At 39.3% G+C, this 22,619-nt stretch overlaps 1 protein-coding gene across 1 annotated transcript in view; it reads left to right on the top strand.

Moving 5' to 3' along the window:
* The window catches only part of HIVEP3 (HIVEP zinc finger 3), a 666,961-nt gene that overhangs the window by 604,238 nt on the left and 40,104 nt on the right, over positions 1 to 22,619 (top strand).

Raw genomic sequence — 22,619 nt, 5'->3', positions numbered from 1 at the left:
AAACTCACCTTGCTCCTAGTAGGCACTTAGTATCTTCTTGGATTGAATCAAGTTGGGAAGACATTGTCAGTAGAGATAGCAGTGTGATCCAAAGTGGAAAATCCCAGGTCTTGTTCAGGAGACCCTGGATAATCACTGTGGCTGGAGGAAGTGCAGATTGAAATTGGAATAATCTGCTAGAGCAGGTCCTAGCTCTCTTGTTGTTTAACTTCATGGCCATGAAGTTCTCAGAACTTTTTTCTCTCATACACAAAATGGCTTGATTATATGTATTTATTGGGTTTCCTATAGGAAAAAAATAATGATGTATTCCTGGCTTGGACAGTTAGCATCCCTGTGTGGCTAGCTGAACTAGCAAAGTGATCCAGTTAGTCTGAGGTTGTAGGGTCTGGGTCCAGGGGCTAGAATCTAGGAACAAGAAGAAGGGATTTCAAAAAAGGCTTATTTGGGCTCAATTTAAGAGATGTTCTGTTAAGTGGAATTGGTTGGAGGTTTTTCAACAAGGGTTGGATGGCCATTTATCAAGATTGTTATATTGTCAAATACTGAGCTTTCAGTTCACTAAGACCTCTAAAATCTCTCTTTTTTTTTTAAATAAAATTTCCAGCATCTTTTATATATCCACTTCTTTTAGACACCCATGTTTCTGACAAGAGCACCACCATCCTTCTGGGTGCCCAGCCTCTCAACATTAGAGTCATCTTATACTTCTCATCTTTCCTTGCCTTACTTGTGGTCAATCTCCAGATCTTTCCAATTGGACCTTAGTCTATAAACTTCAATGACTTCCTATTACTTGTAGGATAACATAAATGCCTTTGTCTTGTACTTAAAGTCTTCACAACCAGACCCCCAACTTCTCGATCCAGTCTTATTTCACATTGCTTCTCTCCTAGCTGCACTCACCTTCTTACTGATCACTTACACAAGCTCATTTCCATGCGGACTCAGTTTCTTCTATAGTTAGAAGGTCCTTTTACCTCATCTCAGCCCCTTGGAATCCCTGATTACCTTCAAAATTGAACTCAAGCACTCTCTTCTACATGAAATTTTCTTTTATCCTCCCACCTTCCCCCTAAAAACTATCTGGTGTTTATGTGGTACATACGTTAGCTTCTCCGGTAATAATGTAAGTCTGTGAGGGCAAACATGTCATTATTGTCTTTGTATTCTAACACCTTGTTTAGAGTCTAGCACATGATAGCCACATAATAAATGTTGAGTGATTTACTTTTTTCTTTTACATCTATTTTACTAATGCCTTTTGTTTTTACATTATTTCAGTTAATTCTGAAAATTTCCTTCTTCCATCGCCAAATTTAATTCTCCCTCATGACAACAACAACAACAACAACAACAACAATAATAATAATCATTAAACAAGACACCCAATATGGTGCCCAGATCTGATACTATATAAAACACTCTGCCCTACTCCTCTGCTGAGAGAAGAGAAGCTAGCTGTCCTTGCTCCACAATAAGGATTGGTTTTTCAGTAACCTCTGGTTTAGTTCCTTTAAAAGATCAATTCATTTACATTGTTGTAGTCATGGTGAATATTGTAGTCATGGTAAAGTCCTTAATTCATTCAGTTCCTACGATTTTTCCCATCGTCTCTGAATTCTTCCCATTTGCCATTTTGAATTGCATGCTAACATTCATTAACTATTAACTATTAACTATGTTATTGTTCAGTTAGTCCCCAATTAATGGGACGTCTACTATGTTACCACAAGAAGTGCTGAGAGCCACATTTAGTTATATATGAAACCTTTGTCAATAGATGTAGCTAAGTGAAATGTCCAAGAGAATAATAAATTCTGAATCAGAAAGGACTGAGTTAAAATCCTTCCTTGGACTTTAGCTATGTAACTTACCTTTCTCAGCCTCGGTTTCCTCATCTGTAAAATAGGAGTAATAGTAATAGCACTTACCTCATAAGGTTATTGTGAAGATCATATGAGATTTTATATATAATGTTGTGTTTATATATGTAATGTTCTTTGCAAATCTTAAAGCTTGATACAGATAATAGCTACTAATTTATCTCTTATCTTTGACTTGGAGTATAATGTAGAGTAGGGGGAATGGACAATTCAATGTTTTTCTTGCCTCATTCTATGTGGATATCAAAAATGGTTAGACCATTTCTCCCCTGGACTGTTTTTTTAAAAATTATTTACAAAACATATGCATCAGTAATTTTTCAACACTGATTCTTGTAAAACCTTCTGTTCCAACTTTTTCCCTCTTCCCCCATCCCCTCCCTTAGATGGCAGATAGTCCAATACATGTTAAATATGTTAAAGTATAAGTTAAATCCAATATATGTATACATATTTATACAGTTATTTTGCTGCACAAGAAAAATCAGATCAAGAAGGAAAAAAAAAACCTGAGAAAAAAACAAAATTCAAGCAAACAACAGAAAGAGTGGAAATACTATATTGTATTTCCATGGTTCTCTCTCTGGATTCAGATGGCTCTCTTTATCACTGAACAATTGAAATTGTTTTGAATCATCTCATTGTTGAGGAGAGTCACATCCATCAGAATTGATCATCATATAATTTTGTTGTTGCCGTGTACAGTGATCTCCTGGTTCTGCTCATTTCACTTAGCTTTAGTGCCTGTAAATCTCTCCAAGCATCTCTGAAATCATCCTGTTGGTCGTTCCTTACAGAACAATAATATTCCATAACATTCATATACCACAATTTACTCAACCATTCTCCAATTGATGGGCATCCATTCATTTTCCAGCTTCTAGCCACTACAAACAGGGCTGCCACAAACATTTTGGCACATACAGGTCCCTTTTCCTCCTTTAAAATCTCTCTGGGATATAAGCCCAGTAGAAACACTGCTGGATCAAAGGATATACACAGTTTGATAACTTTTTGAGTATAGTTCCAAATTGTTCTCCAGAATGGTTGGATCAGTTCACAACTCCACCAACAACAAACTGAGACACTTTTCCCACATTTCCTCCAACATTCGTCCCTATCTTTTCCTGTCATCTTAGCCAATCTGACAGGTGTGTGGTGGTATCTCAGAGTTATCTTAATTTGCATTTCTCTGATCAATTCCCCTGTACTCTTTAAGCAAGAAAAGCCTAGCTGGCCTTCCCTCACCCTAAATTTGCATAATCAATTAAACCCAAGTGGATACCACTTATATTCCCATTTCTTTTCACCTTATCAGATTTGGCTCCATATTCCAGGTTCCTGAGCCCTTTGAGGGCTCTGCTTCTGTCATCGTCACAGTAATTATACCTCCTCCCTTAATGTCATCCTCGTGGCCAGCCCTGACCATGAGAGAAGGCAGCATGGAAAGACTTGATGAATGGTGACATGAGGGGGCCTTAAGGGTTCAGAGGAAAGCTTCTATATGGAATCCTGCAGAATAATTGAACAGGTTATTAAAATGGGTGAGAAGAGAATAGACCAGATGGGCTGAATGGGATCATAAGAGTAAAAGCTGGAAAGCACCTAAGAGATAACAGTCCAGTCTCCTGCTATTATAGGTAAAGGCACTGAGACTCAGGGGTTCCTTCAAGTCACATAGTAAGTTAAGAGAAATGGGATTTTTTGAACCCAGGTTCTTCAATTCCAAGCCCAGTGGTCTTTCCATTGGATGCTACTTCCAGTGTCTCTCCACCTAAGGCTGCCACGGACCATCTTTGTACATGCTGCCGTTAGCCACAGGAGCAGGCCAGGATGGGCAGACAGACCCAGTTTGTGGGTGATGATAGACAGAACCCTCACATTGGCCAAGTTGTGGCCTTCATTCTCTAAGAGAACCAAGGACATGTTGTCTTGACTTGTGTGTAAATTGGATTTAAGTGAGGCAGAGTCGTGCAAAGTCATCAACCTGTCTCCTCCAGAATCATTCAAGTCCGGGATAAGACAAAAGTCCAGATGATAGGCGATGATATGACCAATTCAGACCCAGATCACAGCCCTGGATGGGTGATTACTTCCTGGGAAATGCCATCTCTGCTGTAGAAGACATCTTAGATGGGGTATAAAGAATCCATTTCATAAATGTGGAAATATATTTAAAGAATTTCATATATTTAATTTAGATTGCTTGCTTTCTTGGGGAGAGGGAAGGTAAGGGAGGGAGAGAGAAAAATTTGGAACACAACGTCTTATAAAAATTCATTTTATAATCCATCACGTGGCTTTTCTAATTTTTCTAGCCATTCCAATGTTTTAGGAGTCTGCTTACAGGAGTTTGTGTGCATTTAATGAGCCTTAAAAGGAGAGGTCTAGAATCTCCCACAGAGACCATCTTCCCTCTCCCCTTCATCATTGTGAATCAGCAAAAATGGGAGGGATGAGCCCTAATGGAGATAGGGAGAATGGGATAGAGCCAATGGAGATGGCTGCAAGGAATATGGTATCCTCATAGGAGAGATGAGCTTCCATTAGAGTCAGGATGTGGAAATGTTGGTTAGAAAGTTCAAGAATACAGAGAACAAGGATATTGTGGACAGCAGAATAAACATTCCAAGAGGCATTGGAGTATGTTTCCTGTACCCAAACTTCCATTTCCCACCTCCGTGATCTTCACATCTAAGATGTACTTTTCCTTGCCTCTGCCTCCTAAAATCCCCAACTTCTATCAAAGCCCAATTCAGCTGTAACCCCCAACATGAGACTTTTCCTGTTCTTTTAGATATTAGAACTCAGTCTGACCATCTGTCTCTTTCTATCTCATCTACTTTCTATTACTTGGTATATACCTTAAGTTTTTTTTTCTTATATACATTTTATGTTACCCTATCAATTAAATCAATTACTTTTTGATTGATTGGTGGATTGGTTGAATTTTCTTCTGGTGTTCCTCAGCTCGAGATTCTGTCTCAGGCTTCCTTCAGAGGATGGATACCTCTGCAAAGACTCACTTTCAGAGAGCAAGTTGGAGAAACTCAGTTTCATAGCACAACCATAGTAATATGTTTAGTTCTGGTTATTCCCATTTAGGAAAGACATTGACATTCTGAAAAATATCTTTATTTTTGGTCGTCACAGCATTTGCTTGTCTTATTATGGGGGATGGGAGCAGGGTAACTAGCAGGTCATAGCAGAAAATGGCAAAGTAATAATGATTCCCCTCTATAAAGCACTTTCAGATTTATAAAGTATTTTCCTCTTGTGAAGGAGAGTATGAATATTTCACAGATGAGGGAATTGAGACTTTCAGAGTTTAAGAGGCTTATATAGCCAAAAGCACTTGACCAGTGTTGGGGCTGGTACCATGCTTAGCATAGCAACACATGGTAAGTGCTTAATAAATGCCTATTGATTTGATTTGATTTCTACCATGGAGGGCTTGAGCCCATGCCATATTAGAATCAGTTAAAAAAGTGGAGGATGTTTAGCTTAGATAGGGGAAGACTCGGGGGCGGGATAGCCAAGTGCTATTCCATCACATGGAAAAAGGACCATTATTCTGTTTGATCTCAGAGGTCAAGGTCAGGAGCAGTGAATGAATTTTGCAAAGGCAAGTTTGATGATAGGAAAAAGCTTCCCAAACATTAGATCCAGCAGGAAAATGGGCTGGTTTGGGAAGTAGTGAGTTCCCCATCTAGGAAGGCAGGAGAGAAAGGGAGTGTTTAAGTGGAGACTGGAAGACTACTTTGGGGGCAAATTATAGATGGCATTCCAGTTTATATATGAGATAGCTTCTGAAGTCTCTCCCAACTGAAATTCTGTGGGAGTTTGAGAAATCCCCACATCCTGCTGTATTTTTGTGGGTACAGTAAAATGAAAACCTTCAACTTCTCACTTTTACTCTGACTTCCCCATCCAGGAAGTCCAGCCTGAGAATGGTCCTCAGACTGTGATGGGAAGGGCCCCCACCCCCACCAGGCCTGCCTGGGTTTTTGATGAGCCAGCCATTTAGAGTCTTAATAAAGGAGGACATATAGATTGGGGGAACCTGACCTTGCTTCCACATGTGGTCCAAGCGGTCCAGGGCATTCCCCAGGACACTCCCAGTATCTGCACTTGGCAAGTCAAGCTGTGTCCCCAAAACCAGCCCCATGACGGAAATTCCCAGTCAGGGAACAGTCATGGGGGATGGGAGCAGGTCACAAGCAGGTTACACTGTAACCATGATTCTTATTTATACAGCACTTTCAGGTTTACAAAGTATTTTCCTCTTGTGAAGAGGAGTGTGAAGAGATTATTTACCCCCATTTCACAGATGAGAGAACTGAGACTGGCTGAATTTAAAAGGCTCATCTGTATATAGCACATGGCCATTGTAAGAGCTAGTATTAGCAAACAGAGGACCGGCCTGTGGCCCAGAAGACCCAAGCCATTATTCTGACCCTAGTGTGTCAGAGTTACTGGGTCAACGTGGGTATGCCCCTTTTACTTGGACAATGAGGAAGACAATGACCTTAAGCTCCTCCTAGGGATCTGGGACTGCTACATTCTAGAGTACTCCACACTACAGCTGAGCCCAAATGGTTCCAACCAGCAAAAGGCCCAGCAGATGAATTCTACATTCCAGACTCCAGCTGCAGGTTGCCAATGCTCCTGAAGGGAATACGTGCCAATGGTAGTTACCACAACCCCAGTCCAGTGAACAGAGATACAACTAAGGTGGGGAGATTGGAGCTTTGTCCCAGAGTGCTAAATTTAAATGGCAATTAACAGTATTGCTTTCATCAGCAGAGAAGTAACAGAGCTTAATAGCTAGAAAGAATACTTAGTTAAAATGGATGCTACTGGCAAGTAAGCCGCTACAAATTCCTTCCCTGACCCACCCTGTTTCTTAGCTTCCAACCCCATTACTTACACTTTCCTACTTTCCTGAGGCTACATTTTGTGCACCTAGTCCTGGGTATAGTTTATGATGTTTTTTCCTAAGTGGAAAAAATTCAAAATCTGTCTCTGTCAGAGACTCTTTTCCTCCTCTCTCCAATCCTATGGTCGTTCCCACAGGACCTTGGTCTAAACTGCTTTTGTCATAATTCTGCCTCAGGTGTTAATAGTTCAAAATGATTTCTTACATCCCATCTGCTCTGAGAGCATTTTATAGGAGACTCTGAAGACCCAAAACAATGGAGTTGTAGTAGTGATAGGTGTTCAAAGGGGAAGGGAAAAACACCAAGTTTGGAGTCGGAGGTCCTGGGATCAAATTCTGGCTCTTGTACTTTTTATCTGTGCCATTTGACTTGCCTCTGGAGCCTCAGTTTCCTAACTATAAAATGAGTTGAAGTAGACCGCTTCCAAGTTGAAGTTCCAGATCTATGATGCTTTGCTACTAACAATAATTAACAATGATATATGTTGATAGTGTTTGCCCTACATTTTACATGCACTCATTTGCTTCTCATGAAAAACCCTACTATGTGTTGTCATTCTAATTTTACAGATGAGGAAACTGGGGCTCAGAAAGGGGAATAACTATAGAATGATTCAGTAGAAAGTTTTTTGAGGTTTTTTTAAAAAGACAATTTTATTTTCATTTTCAGTTCCAAATTTTCTCTCTTTTCACTCCTCCTACTGAGAAGGCAAGAAATATGACACCAATGGGTATACACATGAAGTCATGCAAAACATTTTTATATGAGTCATGTTCCAAGAAAAAGAAAAGGAAAGAAAAAGAAAAAAAACATGCTTTGGTCTACACTGAGTCCCTCAGTTCTCTCTCTGGAGATGGAGAACATTTTTCATGACGAATTCTTTGGACATGGCTATGTCCACGTTTGAACGTGGCCCATCATTGCTGTCGATCAGTTACTAAGTCTTATAGAGTTGATTTTCTTTCCAATGTGGGCATAGGATTTGGAGTCAGAGGATCTGGATTTGAGTTCCAGATCTGCCACTTACTGCTTACATTACCTTAGGCAAAACTCTTCATCTATCTAAGCCTCAGTTTCCCCATCTGAAAAAGGAGGAGGTTGGACTTGGTGACTTCTTTCTAATGTCTTCTCTACATTTGAATTGATGAGCCTATGGTCCCAGAGCTAGATCAGTATCATAGGAAGTATCATAGGTCTTTCCAGCTCCAAATCCAATATGTTCTTTAATATCCATCATGGATCAGACACCAGGAAAGGGGCCCTACCATCAGGAAGTTCACATTATTCTGCGACTGCTGTGGAATATTGGATCCTGAGGCTTCCTTAGCCTTTATTTTTCACATGGATCCATTAAGGCTTTCAATGTGTTTGCTAACAGGTGGCATTTTAGCAGCTTGAGGGATCTCAACAAGTGGAGAATGGGGAACAAGAGATCCAGATGCTCAGGAGGAACTTCTGGTGGGCTGAGGGCAACTCATCTTCCTTCTGGCCTCCCTCTTGTCAACCTGACATGTTTCAGCACATCCCTAGCATCTTGCTTCCCTCTAATGGGGAGCTCCTCTCCCTAAAGACTTTCCTTCTCCTTTCTTCCTCTTCCTAAAGCAACTTTTGCCCTAATGCTTGGAAACCAAGCAGATAGTCATGTTCTTGCAGCCACCCAAGACAGGAGGACTAATGAGAGTAGATACTTTATGGAACTTAAAGCTCTGGGAAAATGTGTTTCCATCCCGTCATGTTTTCCATTGGCTTGCATAATAAAATCAGAGACTGTTTATGACAAGAATTTATAAACTCTGTGTGGGTGTCTATGTATGTGTGTCTGTGTCTGTGTCTGTGTCTATGTCTGTGTCTGTGTCTATGTCTATGTGGTTGGCTCCTTCTAGAAGTCAGGTGCAATATATGGATCCCTCTTAGGAGAATGTTTTTTTTTTCTAATTCATAATTGAGGAAACACTAAATTTTAGTTACACATTAGTAAAAATAAAGATGTGATTTTTTTATTTCTATCCAAGTTCACAAATTCCCCGAATTCCAAACACAGGTCATGCATACATGGACCCCATATGAAAAATGCTAGTTTCAGACAATCATAAATTTAGAACTGGAAGGAACCAAACCTGAACCCAAATTCAAAAGCTTCATTTGCTTATAAGAACACCAAGGTTGGGGGGAGGCTAGGTGGTACAGTGGATAGAGCACCAGCTCTCAAGTCAGGAGGACCTGAGTTCTGGCCTCAGATACTTAACACTTCCTGTGTGACCCTGAGCAAGTCACCCAATTGCCTCAGGGGGAAAAAAAAGAACAGTGAAGTTCAAAAAGGTTAAAATATTTGCTTGGGGTCACACAGGAAGGAATCCAGCTCAGGTTTTCCTTTCTTCCAAATCCAATCTCCAAATGTGATGTCTGTTCTCTTCCTGTAGTGGGGGAAATGTTTGGCAGCAAACATCAGTAATTGGTCTTAAACTGCATGCTTGAATTAGTGATTATATAGAATTTCAGAGTTGGAAGGGACTTGAGGGATTGTCTAACTTGAAAAAGAATCTCCCTTATATCATATCACGCAAGCAGCCATCCTCCCATGAGAAGGACCTCACTTAGTCCCAAGACAGTCTAGGACACTTTTAGAGCATTTGAATTATTAGGTAGTATTCCCTTAAATAACAGCTAATAATAACAATAACATAAAATACATTATAACATAATGCATGTTGTATAATATAATGTATATAATAACTGACATGTTATAATAGTTAACCTACTATGCGCCAGGCAGTGTGTTAAATGCTTTACAATTATTATCTCGTTTGATCCTCACAACAATCCTGTGCGATATGATTTTCCTCATTTTACAGATAAGGAAACTGAGTCTGCCCTACCAGAAAAATCATCCTTTTTATAACATACCAGACAAATAGTCATCCTTGAGTGAAGAGGAGCCCACTTACTCCCAAGATAACCCAAGCCGCTTTTATAAAGTTCAAATTGTTAGGAATTTGTTTTCTCTTAAACAATAATAATAATTCATGATAATAACAAATGTATATATAGCATTATTAGGTATTTTCAACAGCTTAACACTCTTGGCTCCTAGTTCTACCCTCTGGGTCCAGGCAGAACAAGCCTGATTCCTCTTCCATCCAATAGTTCTCTCAATACTTTCAGACATCCAGCATGTGTCCTTGAGTCTTCTCTTCTCCAATCTAAACATCTCCAGTTCCTTCCACCTATCTATATATGGCGTCTACTTCACCTTACTCTAGACATCATACACCTGAGGATCCTAGAGTTAGAACTGGAAGTAACTCAGAGACCATTTTATCCAAACGATGCATTTTACAGATGAGGGAATGGAAGCCTGGAAAGCTCAATGACGTGTCTAAGATCACACAAGGAACAAGTGGCAAAAGTAGAATTTGAACCTAAGTTCTCTGGATCTAAGGTCCAACTTCTTTTCTCTAGTCATGGCTTATTGAGGTTCTTCCTAAAATGATAAGATGATGATTTTCTGTTAAAAAAAAAAAAACAGTTGTTTCAGTAAGTCAGTAAATCGAGTATCAAGTAGAAAAGCCCAATGACACGAGTGCTGAACCCTCCTTGGCTCAGGTCATGCAAAAATAAAAAAGGACACAGCGTCCACTCTCAGGAAGTTTCCCATCTAATTGAGAATTACACACAGGAGTGAGCTACAAAGAAGGCATGATGAGGCAGGCAAAGTGTCCAGATGGAATGCTGTAGAAAGAGAGATTGAGGGAAGGAGAGGGGTCTTTTAGCCACGGAGATCAGGAAGAGTTCACGGCTCAGCTGAATGTGATAGATTGGTTTGCTATGTCCCCAAAGGGGAAAACTATTTGGATCAGCATGAAAATGTCCAATTTCAGACAAATAGAAGATGTACAACCTTTGGCGACGTGTAATAGTTTGTAGAATTCATCTTGCCAAGAGAAAGCATCTTAGATCTGAAAGATCTAATCTCCTGCCAAATGCAAGAATCTTTCTTGTAGCCTCTGGTATCTCTGGGGACACAAGCTTTCAAGACCTCCACACACAGCCCATCCCATGAAGAATCTTCTCTAAAGAATGACCATAATATTCTAAGCTAGCATATTTAAGGACATTCTAAGATTTCCAAAGAATTTTATGTGTCTTTTCTCACTTAAGTGTCACAACACCTGGCAGGGTTTTCCTTATTCCCATTTTATAGATGAGGAAACTGAGAGCCAGGGAGTTAAATAGCTTGTCCAGGACCTCTCAGTTGGCAAGTGTTCATGGAGGTATTTGAAACCTATTTTAGTCTCTTGTCTCTGACAAATAGACATCTTGTTTTTACTTGAAGATCTACAAGGATGAGAAGCTCTCTATATTTCCCAATACGGCTCATTCTACTTGGGGACAGCACTGATTGCTGGGAAGTCTGGTTGTCATCTACTTCTCTCCATCTTGGACATCAAGGTGGTAGGTAGAGTAGGGGGCCTGGAGGCAGGAAAATCTGAGTTCAGCTATGGCCTGAGATTGGCTGTATGATCCTAGGTAAGTCATTTCACCTCTGCTTGCTTTAGTTTCCTCATCTGTAAAATGGGCATAGCAAAAGCCCTTCTCTCCCAGGGTTATTGTGAGGACCCAGTGGGGTAATACTTATAAAACACTTAGCACAGCATCTGCCATATAATAGTAAATTGTTAATGTGAACTATGATTATGATTTTTTTTAGGTTCATTATTAACTGAAGAATTTCCAGAGCTGAAAGTTGAATACTTTAGGAAAGCAAAATCAAGGATTTGATTTAGAAGGATGTGTTAAGATGAATGCCAATTGTGTCACTGTGTGACTGAGCAAGTCCCTTTCTGGGGCCTTTCTAGGCCCCTGTTTCCTCATGTGTGAAATATGGGGTTTAGATGGAATGATCTCTAAGATCCTCACAGCTCCATGAACCTATGAGAATTACCTGAACACCTCTGATTACTTAGGAAATGAATAGTCCTTCCTCATTCTAAACTAATTGCATCAATAACACAATGTGTGGGTGCAGAAAGAACTCTAGAAGTGATGTTGGGGGGAACCGAGGTCCTGTCACTTTTTAGCCATGTGACCTTGAGTAAATCACTTTTTTGCACATTATAAATGCTTTATTCAATCATTCATGTGTATCTTTTTCTGTTACATTTTTTTCACTATTAAGAAGATCCAAGATTTTTTCCCATGTATTTGGTATCTTCCCTTTTCTTTAGATACTGCATGTTGATTGGCTCTTCCCAATTATTATGTCACTCTAGCATGGATCTTCCAATTTGTCCAATTTGCCTTTTTTTCCATTTTCCTCTTTAGTGCCATGTCTCCTTTCTCCATAAACACATCTCTGTTATGTTAGACCCACTAAGTATGGTGGGTCCAGTGTCCTTTTTTATATTTTTCTTGACTATTGTGTTTGATCATCAAATTTTCTAGACAATTCCAGTCCTTTTATCTAGAATAGTTGGAAGTCCTCTATTTCATTAAAGACCCATTTTATTATCCTTTAGGATTATATCCATTTTGATGGCTGAGTTATACTTGACTATGAACCTACATTTGGAATGTTGTATTCCAAGCTCTCCATTTCTTTATAATGGGAGCTACAAAATTGTGTATGAGACTGCTTATGACTCCTTAATACGTTCTTTCTTTCTGGCTACTTGTGATATTTTTTGCTCTGGTCCCCAAGTTCTGGATTTTGGCTATAATACTCCTGAAAGTTTTCATTTTGAGTTTTCTTTCAGGATACCTCCTCTCTTGAGCCTGATTCTTGATCTATAAAATGCCCTGCCAGCTTCACAGGACTACCCCGAGGAAAGAGTTTTGTAAGCTATTATTACCAAGAGATACAGAAAATATGAGTCATAGCTCCTGCCTTCAAGGAGATTATAATCTAGTGAGGGAAGCAAGTCATTGGGACACTGGGACACTGGAGCCAGGGCTATAGACATCCTTTCTCTGGGAGTGTTCCAGCGCAGTACTCCAAGCACAACCACTGCATGACCATGTGGATATCTTGTAGGCAGTATTCCTTCCCAGTACAGATTTGCCTGATCAGCTGCTCACCGAACTCCTTCCTTCCATCTCTGACAATGTATGATTCTGTAGATCTGTTAAGTAGGAAAGTAGCAGCTGCTCCTGCAATCCTAAGGATACCAGCCTTTCTAGGCTGCCTGCAGGAGGCTGACAAAAACGGAGAGAGTCCAGGCTTTTGGTATGGGAAAGGGGTCCTTAAAACAGTCCTCTTTTAGGAAAAAAATAATAGTAGTAGCTTAGTTGGTCTCTTAGGTCCCTTCCAATTATATTCTGTACTTGTCTAGAACACTGTCATTTCCAGTAATAGGGTATGGCTCCATGAGTTTAATTAAACCTTAAAAAAATTATTTCCGCTTTCAGCTCACACCACCTCTTGGGGTAGTTAATGAGTCCCAGGAGTTTATTACATGCTATATGCAAAAATGCATTTTCCTTTGTTTATCTTAAATGTTCCTTTTTCAAAATTCCAGAATTATACATGAATTATCACAGGGAAGATCCTGGATCACATAGGTACTTGGTGTTGACTAATTGGCTCCTGAGATTCTGTGGTTTGGAAAAGAGCTCATTGTACTATCCCTGTCTATTTATTTCATGAATTTATAGACATGAATTATAATCTCTCTCTCAGCCTTTATCATTTTAATCTGACCTTTAAAATGTACATTCAAGTACTCTAGTTGGAACTGCAAAACCAGGCATGTAAATGAAGAGCAAATGGCTTATAATAACAATAATCAGAGTTGTAACCAGGGTAGAGCAATCAGGGATTTGCCCCAGGGCATTAAAATTTCAAATAAGTTGCAGGCAGATATTTAAACATTTTTAAAAAATAATTATTTTGAAAGATTGTACTTTTTAAAAAAATTCATTTATTGATGGTACATACACTCCTTCAGCATTGTAGAAATGACTGAGTTTAGCACCTCGTTAACAAGAATAATTAGTTAAAATACCAAGCTACCAGATGGCATACATTGTTAATAGCACTCATTTATGAGTCACTAGAGTAATTTCTGCTTTGCCTCAACTGAATTTGTCTTTATTATTTATTGTATTATTTTCACATCCTGAATTCTAGAGTTGATTTGAGGAAGTATTTTGATTCCTTGCTGTAGGTGTCAAAATTGATGGTTACAGGTCTGATCATAATAAAACATACATCCATAGAAGTTCTTTTTTTGTGAAATGGAAATGCTATAAATATCCCCATTTTATGGATTAGAAAGCTGATTTTCAGAAAGACTTATCCAAAATAACCTCAATAATAAGTATCAGATCTGGAATTTAACCCCAAACCTCTTGACCCCAAGTCCAATGCTTGTTTCCTACCTCCATTCCCAAACTGGGCACTATGGCTTAATGACCAGCCAATGGAGACAGACACTAAGGACCCAGAGGAGGGAGAAATCCCTTAAAAATGAAGAGGCCAGAGGAAGCCTCAGAAGGTGTAGGACTCAAAATGGGCCACTGTGTGATAGCAGTCAGATACACATCACTGGCCCTCAAATTTTGGAGGTGAAGAATCCTCAGAGCCATCAGGTATCAGATTCCTGGCATTCTGCCTCATGCAGACCAGATCTGGAATACTATGATGGGATGCCCCATCCATATTCCAAACAAGTCCTCTGATGGGGAACTCACTATCTCCAAGGCAACCCACAACATTTATGTATAAAGCTGATTATTTGAGTTTTTCCTTACATTGCACTGAAATCTACCTATTGGCAACTTCTATATGTTGGCTCTCTAAGCCTCTGCCTCTAGGCCAAAACTAACAAGCACAATCCCATTTCCTTGCCCACCATCTCTTTCCTATAGTCTTCTTTTCTCTTGGCTAAACATACCCAGTTCCTTCAGCCATGGCATGGAGTCCAGTAGCTCCCCCATCCAGATTACCTTCCTTCAGACAGGTTCCAGTTTGTAAATATCCTCTATCTGTGGGGCTCTAGATGTGGTCCATCTAAGACTGAAAACAGCAGGATTACTGTACTCATCTTTCCTTCCCCTATGTCTCCCGCAGTGTGTCTTTAGTTTTGCATTAGCTACCTTGGCTTTTACACAATTGTATTGATTTATATGGAGCTGGTAGTCCACTGGCCCCACCAGATCTTTTTCACCAAAATTTCTGTCTAATCTCATCTCTCCCATCTTCTCTATGTACACTTACTAGCAGCTAGGTGGGGCAATGAACAGAATTCTAGTCCTGGTCTCTCAAACTCTTTCCTCTAAATGGGCACAATAATAGCATCTATCTCTTAGAGTTATTGTTAAAATCAAATGAAATAATATTTATAAAGTGCTTTGTAAACCTTAAAGTACTATATAAATGCAAGCTCTAATTAATCCTAGATCTTTTTAGATTGGGCTCACCATCTCAACCTATTCAAAATCTTACCTGACCCCATCCAGTGAGTTAGATATCCATTCCTTTCTGTCTTTGGGATATCTGCAAATAATTTGACAAACAGTCAAATGGGAACCCTTTCATCCAAGTCATTGATTTTTAAAAATGTTAACGGACAGATTCCTGGGGCACTCTATTAGAGACTTTGTTCTAATAATTGCCACTCTTTGGGAGCTGTCATTTAACTCACTTGAGATATGCTTAACTCTACTCACCTATCCCTTCCACTTCTTGCCATAGTGTCTAAGTGGTTCATACCTCCTCAGGAAGAAATATCTGCCCTTTCCCTCAGAGACCTGACTGGGAATTGGGAATTAGAAGGATCTAGGTTAAACTCCATCTCTAACTACCCATCTGTTTGATGTTGAGCAAGTCACTTAACCTGTGTCTCTTCCACTATAAGATGAGCGCACTGGACAAGAGGGCCATAAGCCTCCAGATCTCTGTTCCTATGCATGGTTCCCAATCGTTAAAAAAACAAAAACAAAAACATCAGGACAGTCCAAAGAGCCCAGCTGATAACCACACCAGAAATACATAAGGCACTAGAGCTCTAAGAACTCGATCTGTGCCCAGGGAGTCATTAAAACAGGCCCAGACTAGACGCTTCAGCTGTTGTCTGCCCCAAAATACACTCTGGCAATGGTATTTCCCAGATCTTTGCTCCTAGCAGACTGTTGTGTGGGGAAGGTCCTGCAGTTCATAGAAAGGGATTTGAAGCTCAGCTGAGCTACTGAAAGACAGAGCCAGGCCGTGAAACCCAAAAGAGTTGAGTGCTAGTCCCACCTCTTGAACATTCCAGCTGTGTAACCTCTCAGTGCCCCAGACAGCTCTAAGACTATGAAGTGTAGAAAAGGTCCCAAATTGCACTGCTAGGAGCTCTCTCACCATGGAGCTCTCAGTGTTGCTGAAATCACAGATCTGGTCCCTGTTCACTCTGCTACTTACTAGCTATGAGAGCCAGACTCTGGCACTGGAGCAAAGTGGGTAGAATACAAAGCAAGGAGCCAGGAAATCTGAGTTCAAATTCTTCTTCAGACACTTAACTGTTTGTATGATCATGGGCAAGGAGTTTGTCTTTATTATAAATGGGAATAATTATACGGGTGCTACCTACCTCGCAGGGATGTTAGGAAGTGCTATGTGAACCCCTATCCTTTTCTGTATATTTCAGTGCTGTTCAGAAGGATAGTATGATACTTACAGAAATGTGAGTGGATGTTGTTGTCATTATGGGAATTCTAGAAGAATCAGGGAATGCGGCCAGCAAAAAGTCTTTTGTGGTAGGTGACACTTTCTAGTTGTAACTGTCCGTCCACAATGTCTGAGTTAGGTTCTCTGGTTATCTTGTCAGATGGGACAATAGCAATTCTGCCTAGGGGTAGCTAGATGACATGGTGGGTGAATTGAGCGCCAGGCTTGGAGTCAAAAAGACTCATCTTCCTGAGTTTAAATCCAGCTTCTAAATTCACACTAGCTGTGTGACCCTATTTGCCTCAGTTTCCTGAGGCAACTGGAGAACTGGAGATGGAAATGGCAAATCACTCCAGTATCTTTGTCAAGAAAACCCCAAATGGTGTTTTGAAGAATTAGACACAATTGAAACAACTTAATAACAAACTAGTTAATTGCATTGGTTATCTTTGGTGGGACATGTCCATCCCTGCCTGCTTCCATGGTTAGCAGTTACACCAACACAACCATTCCATGGAATCTCCATATGGGCAGATGCTGGAATAGTATTGTGTAATTCCGTGTTTCCCCTATAATAAGACACTGTCTTATTATTTTTTTTTGGACAGGAAAAAAACCACCAGAGGGCTTATTTTCAGGGGAGGGCTTATTTTAATGAACATTGACAGCAATTTTAATAAACAGTGAACAAAAAAAGTACCTTTATAATAATGATCATGTCATCTTCTTCAACAACATCGTCATAAGTGTCCATACCCTGAATTCCGTCCTGGATGTCTTGTGCCTCTATTTCCTTCAGAAGAAGTGGACCCAGTCTGTCATGTCCAGCAATATAGCTCTCTTTAAATGAACATGTCTTGTCCAGGTAACCTGCCTTGGCGACACAGCTGTCAGTAATTTTATCCCATGACTTCTTCACCCAAGTCACGACTTCTTGCAGACAGGGCTTCACAAAGTTTCCACGCTGATTTCTTTCCATTCTATTTTCAATGTAGTCATTGATTTCCATGTGCAATTGGTCCTTGAATGGCTTGTTTATTGCAATATCAAGGGTCTGGAGATAGGCAGTCATTCCTGCAGGAATCATTACTTGATCTATTCTTCTCTCTGCAAGGAAGTTCTTCATTCCTTTAGCACGGTGAGTGCTGGCTGAGTTCTTCTTTCATCTTCCATCATACCCCTTTTATCCTCCATCATGCCCCCTCACTCCCGCTTACATACCAGGTTTTTATGTTGTCCTGCCTCAGCTCTCCTCCGCGGCACTGCTCTCAATGGCACCAGCAAGCAAATCACTGGAGAAGAACAGGATGATGCGCTCACTGCTGCAGCTCTGATTGGATGCAGCTCGGAGCGTGGCGTGTGTTTCACCCAGGCGGGAGGGGGGGGAGGGGAAGGACGGTGCATACAGAGGGTACCGTAATGTAGCGTGTAGCGCAGGGGATCACCTTCACTACAGTAGCAATCTCAATAGGGCTTATTTTCGGGGGAGGGCTTATTTTAGTGGAATCTCACACAGTAAGGGGAGGACTTATTTTCAGGATAGGTCTTATTATCGGGGGAATACGGTATTAAAAGCATTAGAGCCAGAGTCAGAAGACTTGGATTCAAGTCTTGCTCTGATATATACTATTTGTGTAAATTCAATTTACACACTCAATTCAGGACGTCAGTTCAGTCTTTAGTGCCTTCATTCCTTCAAATATAAAATAGACATTAAAAAAAAAAAACTACTTATGCTATTGGCCTAGGTTTATTGGATTTATTCTTATTTGTCAACAATGACATTCCCCTAGAAAATTCATGGATCATTTTGTTTGCAAATCTCACTAATCATGTGATGCTTTGGTTTAAGACTTTTCTGTATTCTATCTGCAACTAATTTGTAAGACCATGAAAACAGGAATCATGTCTTATTGATACTTTGTATCTCCCTGGAGCCTAACAATGTTTTCTTGTTCATTATTTGTTCAGTGAGTGAGTGAATGAATGAATGAATGGTGCTTTTCTAATTTTTTATAAGCAAAAGCACTTAATTAAAACCTGAAACAAAGTAAATCAAGTGGTAAAAAGCAGTCCTGGCACCTATACATAAATGGAAACAGAGTTATAATTTAATTCCTTTGATTCCCAACATTACAAAAAAGAAACAGACATTTGAGAACTGACTACTTCATTGGTAAATTCTTAGCCTCTAGAAATTTATTTTTGGAGACTCTTGGGGGTAAACTGGAAAACTGATTTTTTTTTTAAAATAACTTTTTATTGATAGAACTCATGCCAGGGTAATTTTTTACAGCATTATCCCTTGCATTCACTTATGTTCCGATTTTTCCCCTTCCTCTCTCCACCCCCTCCCCCGGATGGCGGTTACAGTATAACCTAGATACAGTATATGTGTGCAGAACCGAACAGTTCTCTTGTTGCACAGGGAGAATTGAATTCAGAAGGTATAAATAATCCGGGAAGAAAAACAAAAATGCAAGCAGTTTATATTCATTTCCCAGTATTCTTTCTTTGGGTGTAGCTGCTTCTGTCCATCTTTGATCAATTAAAGCTCTCTTTATCGAAGAGATCCACTTCCATCAGGATACATCCTCAAACAGTATCGTTGTTGAGGTATATAATGATCTCCTGGTTCTGCTCATTTCACTTAGCATCAGTTCATGTAAGTCTCGCCAGTCCTCTCTGTATTCATCCTGCTGGTCATTCCTTACAGAACAATAATATTCCATAACATTCATATACCACAATTTACTCAACCATTCTCCAATTGATGGGCATCCTTTCATTTTAACTGGAAAACTGATGAAACCTCCTGATGAATGGCACTTTGAAAACATTTCTAAGTGTTGCCATGTCTCCTGTATCAATTAGATCTCTCAACTTTGTGAAGAAGGGAGGAATGGGATCCATGATCTTTGCTTTGAAGACTGAGAGATCTAGGGGGAAGTAAAATATCCATGGTCACACTCAGAAGAAGAGATAGAATCATCAATCCCAGCTACTCTCCAGTTAGAGTAATTATTATCAGAAGATGGCAAAAGTTCCATCAATCAATGGCTAGTTGTTACAAATCTCTTTGAGCACCCTGCTCTCAGGGAGTTTATAATCAAATAAGAGGAATAAAAATTCCTACAAGAGGAGAGAAGATAAAATTAAAGACTTGATCTTTAATTAAGTGTTGGAGGAACTCAGAGATGGGATAAACTGTTGGTGAGAGTCCTTAGAATTATAAAAAGAATTTAATAGAAGATAGGTGAATCTCTACTGATTTTTAAGTTCTATCCTTATCTCCCATGGAACAGTTCATTCACATCTCTTTTCACTTGTCAAACCGTCTTGTGAGGAGTGCTAAACAAAAAATTAAGGATTCGTTCATCTTGTCCTATCAGCAAAAGCTTCCTGGATATTCAAGGCATCTACTATTGATGAGATGTCATCCTGGTTCTTTCTACTGTATCTTCTACCTAATATGCTGCTCTAATTGCTTTGTCAACCTGGACTCTTATAACTGACAGACAGCTGAAAATTACTATTCCTATCATTTTATCAACCAGGAAACTGAAGAACACACAATAGCTTCCTGCCTCAAAGAACCATTATCTTCAGCCCAGCGCTACATTCTTCCCTCTATATATTGATAAAAATCACTTAGACTACTTAACCTCAGAATAATCCGGAAGAGACAGAGCCAAAATGAAATAGAATAAACAAAGCACAGGTTGGAAATTGAACCTTATTTATACTTAAGTGACAAAGTATACTTTTTTTCTACTTAGAAGTTATTTCCCTTTTTCACACATGCTTTTTTTTTAACTGAGTTGGTTTTATTCACATATGCTTTTAAAAGAAAATTTGACTCATTTCTGTTGTATTGATGTAGTTATTATTTATTTTTCAAGATGCTGGTAACAGTCGGGGGTGAATATCCAAGGGTATGCTGGAGCTAGTATGTATAGGTGAGGAGAACTAATTGTTAAATTTCCAATGTGAACATCTACACTCCCGGAAATAGTAAATGGTACAAATCAGGGTTTGGTTTATCATTTTTGTTGATTTCTAAACTTAATAATGTGATGGTTAAAATATTAATATCATAAATATTCACTTGACAGTAATTTTTATCCTTGAGTGCCAATTATTAAACATTTATCAGCACAATAATAATAAATAGAATAATAATAGAATAATATTGAAAAGCTAATAGAAACATGGCTTAAGAAAGTCTCACCATTCTGTTTACACTAATCTAAAGAAGCCCTACTAATTCCCTGATAGCATTTACCAGAGAGACGAATCACTGTCTAGCAGAGCATCATCCTTAGAACCCATCCCTTTTAACATCATGGAATTATTGCACCTCATCCTTTGCAAACAGCTCCCCAGGTCCATTGTGTGGTATACCTTGGGACAAAGAGAAATGAAGATAATATAAAACTCAGTGGGAATGGTCCTGTGGCCACTGTGTAAGACCAGAGTGCCTGAGAGCTTTTTTGCCCAAAGATACTATGACTCTTATCTGTTCTCAGCCACCCTAAAATTTGTAATTTTTTTAGTGGAAAGATCACTAACTTGGCATCAAGAGACCTGAGTTCAAATCTCATCTCCTATACTCATTGATTGAAAGTTCCACAAACTCTTTCAGTCTTCCTATTTCTGGACTGGATTGTAGTGATCTTTAAAGTTTTAACATCCAGCTCCAAGTCCTGGGATAGTTGATTAGCTAGTCATTGTGATAGTGTTCTAACAAAGCTTCATGAGACAATTTTTCTTTTAAGCATGAAAACAGAAATATCTGGCAATGCCAGGGGATCTTCCCTTCATTCCCATGAAGGCATGGAAATGATCCAAAGGTTCCAAGTTGCCATAAAAAGCTGATGACTTTTACATGGTTGGTCTTGTCATCTGGGCACCTCCTTAAGGCAGTAGAGGAAGACTTGATCAATTCTTGGGAAAACATTATGACATTTGTTGATTGTTGAACTTTTCTGAATCTCAATTTCTCCATCTATCTTATGGGAATATCGGACTTTCCACTGTCATCTACATGGGACTATTGTGGTAAAATCGCTTCTATGTATCTTAAAACAGAAGCCATCATCATCATCATCATCATCATCATCAGAAAAATCTTCATAGTCAAAAGATCTTGATTTGAGTCCTGGCCTCTATCAAACATGTGCTATGTAACTCTAAATCACTTTTTCCATTTAGGCCTATGTATTCTCTACAAAATGGGAGACTCTTCTATCCCTATTGTTCTATGAATTCTACACAATCAATCTCACAAGCATAAGATGGATTAGTCGTAACTGGATCACAAGTAGTTCGTCTGAAAAAGTTCAAAGAGTTTTAGAGAACTAGGAGCATAAGAGTATTTTTCCTCTTTGCTATTGAACTCTTTATTTATTTGAATATTGAATTAACTGCAACAGTAGGAGCATAAAAGTAAGCATTTATTAAGTACCTCCTGCATATTTGACACTATACTTGGAACTGGCAATATAAATACAAATAATGAAACAATTCTTACTCTCAAGAAACTTACATTCTATTGAAAGAGACAACACGTGCCTATTTAAAAACATATAGAATAAATGCAAGATAATTAGGGAGGGATTTTTTCGGGGGGGAATCTGGTGCTTGAGTTGTTTCTTGAAGTCTATCTATGAGACAGGTGAGTCAGTACAAAGTGATAGAGGGGGAAAAGTTAATATGATCTCTTAGACTACATTTAGAAGTGCCATGTGCAAGAAGAGGGAGAGAGACCTGTTGTATTCAGTCCTGATCAGAGCATGGTATGGCAGGAGATGTCCTGAATCTGGGGTCCAAGACCTGGGTACAAATGCCAACTCTGCTCCTCACCCCCAGATGACAAACTACATGACTTCTATGATCCTCACTTATCTATAAAAGGAAGAGCCTAGGACTAGGAGGCCTGTGAAGTCTCTTCTGGTACTAAATCTAAGATCTTTTCAGTTATTTTCAAAATGTCCCTCTAGCATCTCTTTTATCCTATAGGTGGTATACAGTGCAGATATCAACATAAAGGAGAAATGTGTGATGGTTGTGTCCAATGTCAGAAAATGTGAATGAATAATGCTAGATGTGGGAAAGTTAGAAATTATAAGCCTCAAGTAACTCATG

The sequence above is a fragment of the Antechinus flavipes genome, chromosome 3, assembly GCF_016432865.1.
Source record: "Antechinus flavipes isolate AdamAnt ecotype Samford, QLD, Australia chromosome 3, AdamAnt_v2, whole genome shotgun sequence".
NCBI lineage: Eukaryota > Metazoa > Chordata > Mammalia > Dasyuromorphia > Dasyuridae > Antechinus > Antechinus flavipes.
Note: the sequence above shows the minus strand (reverse complement) of the source record. Positions and strands in the feature narration are given on the sequence as shown.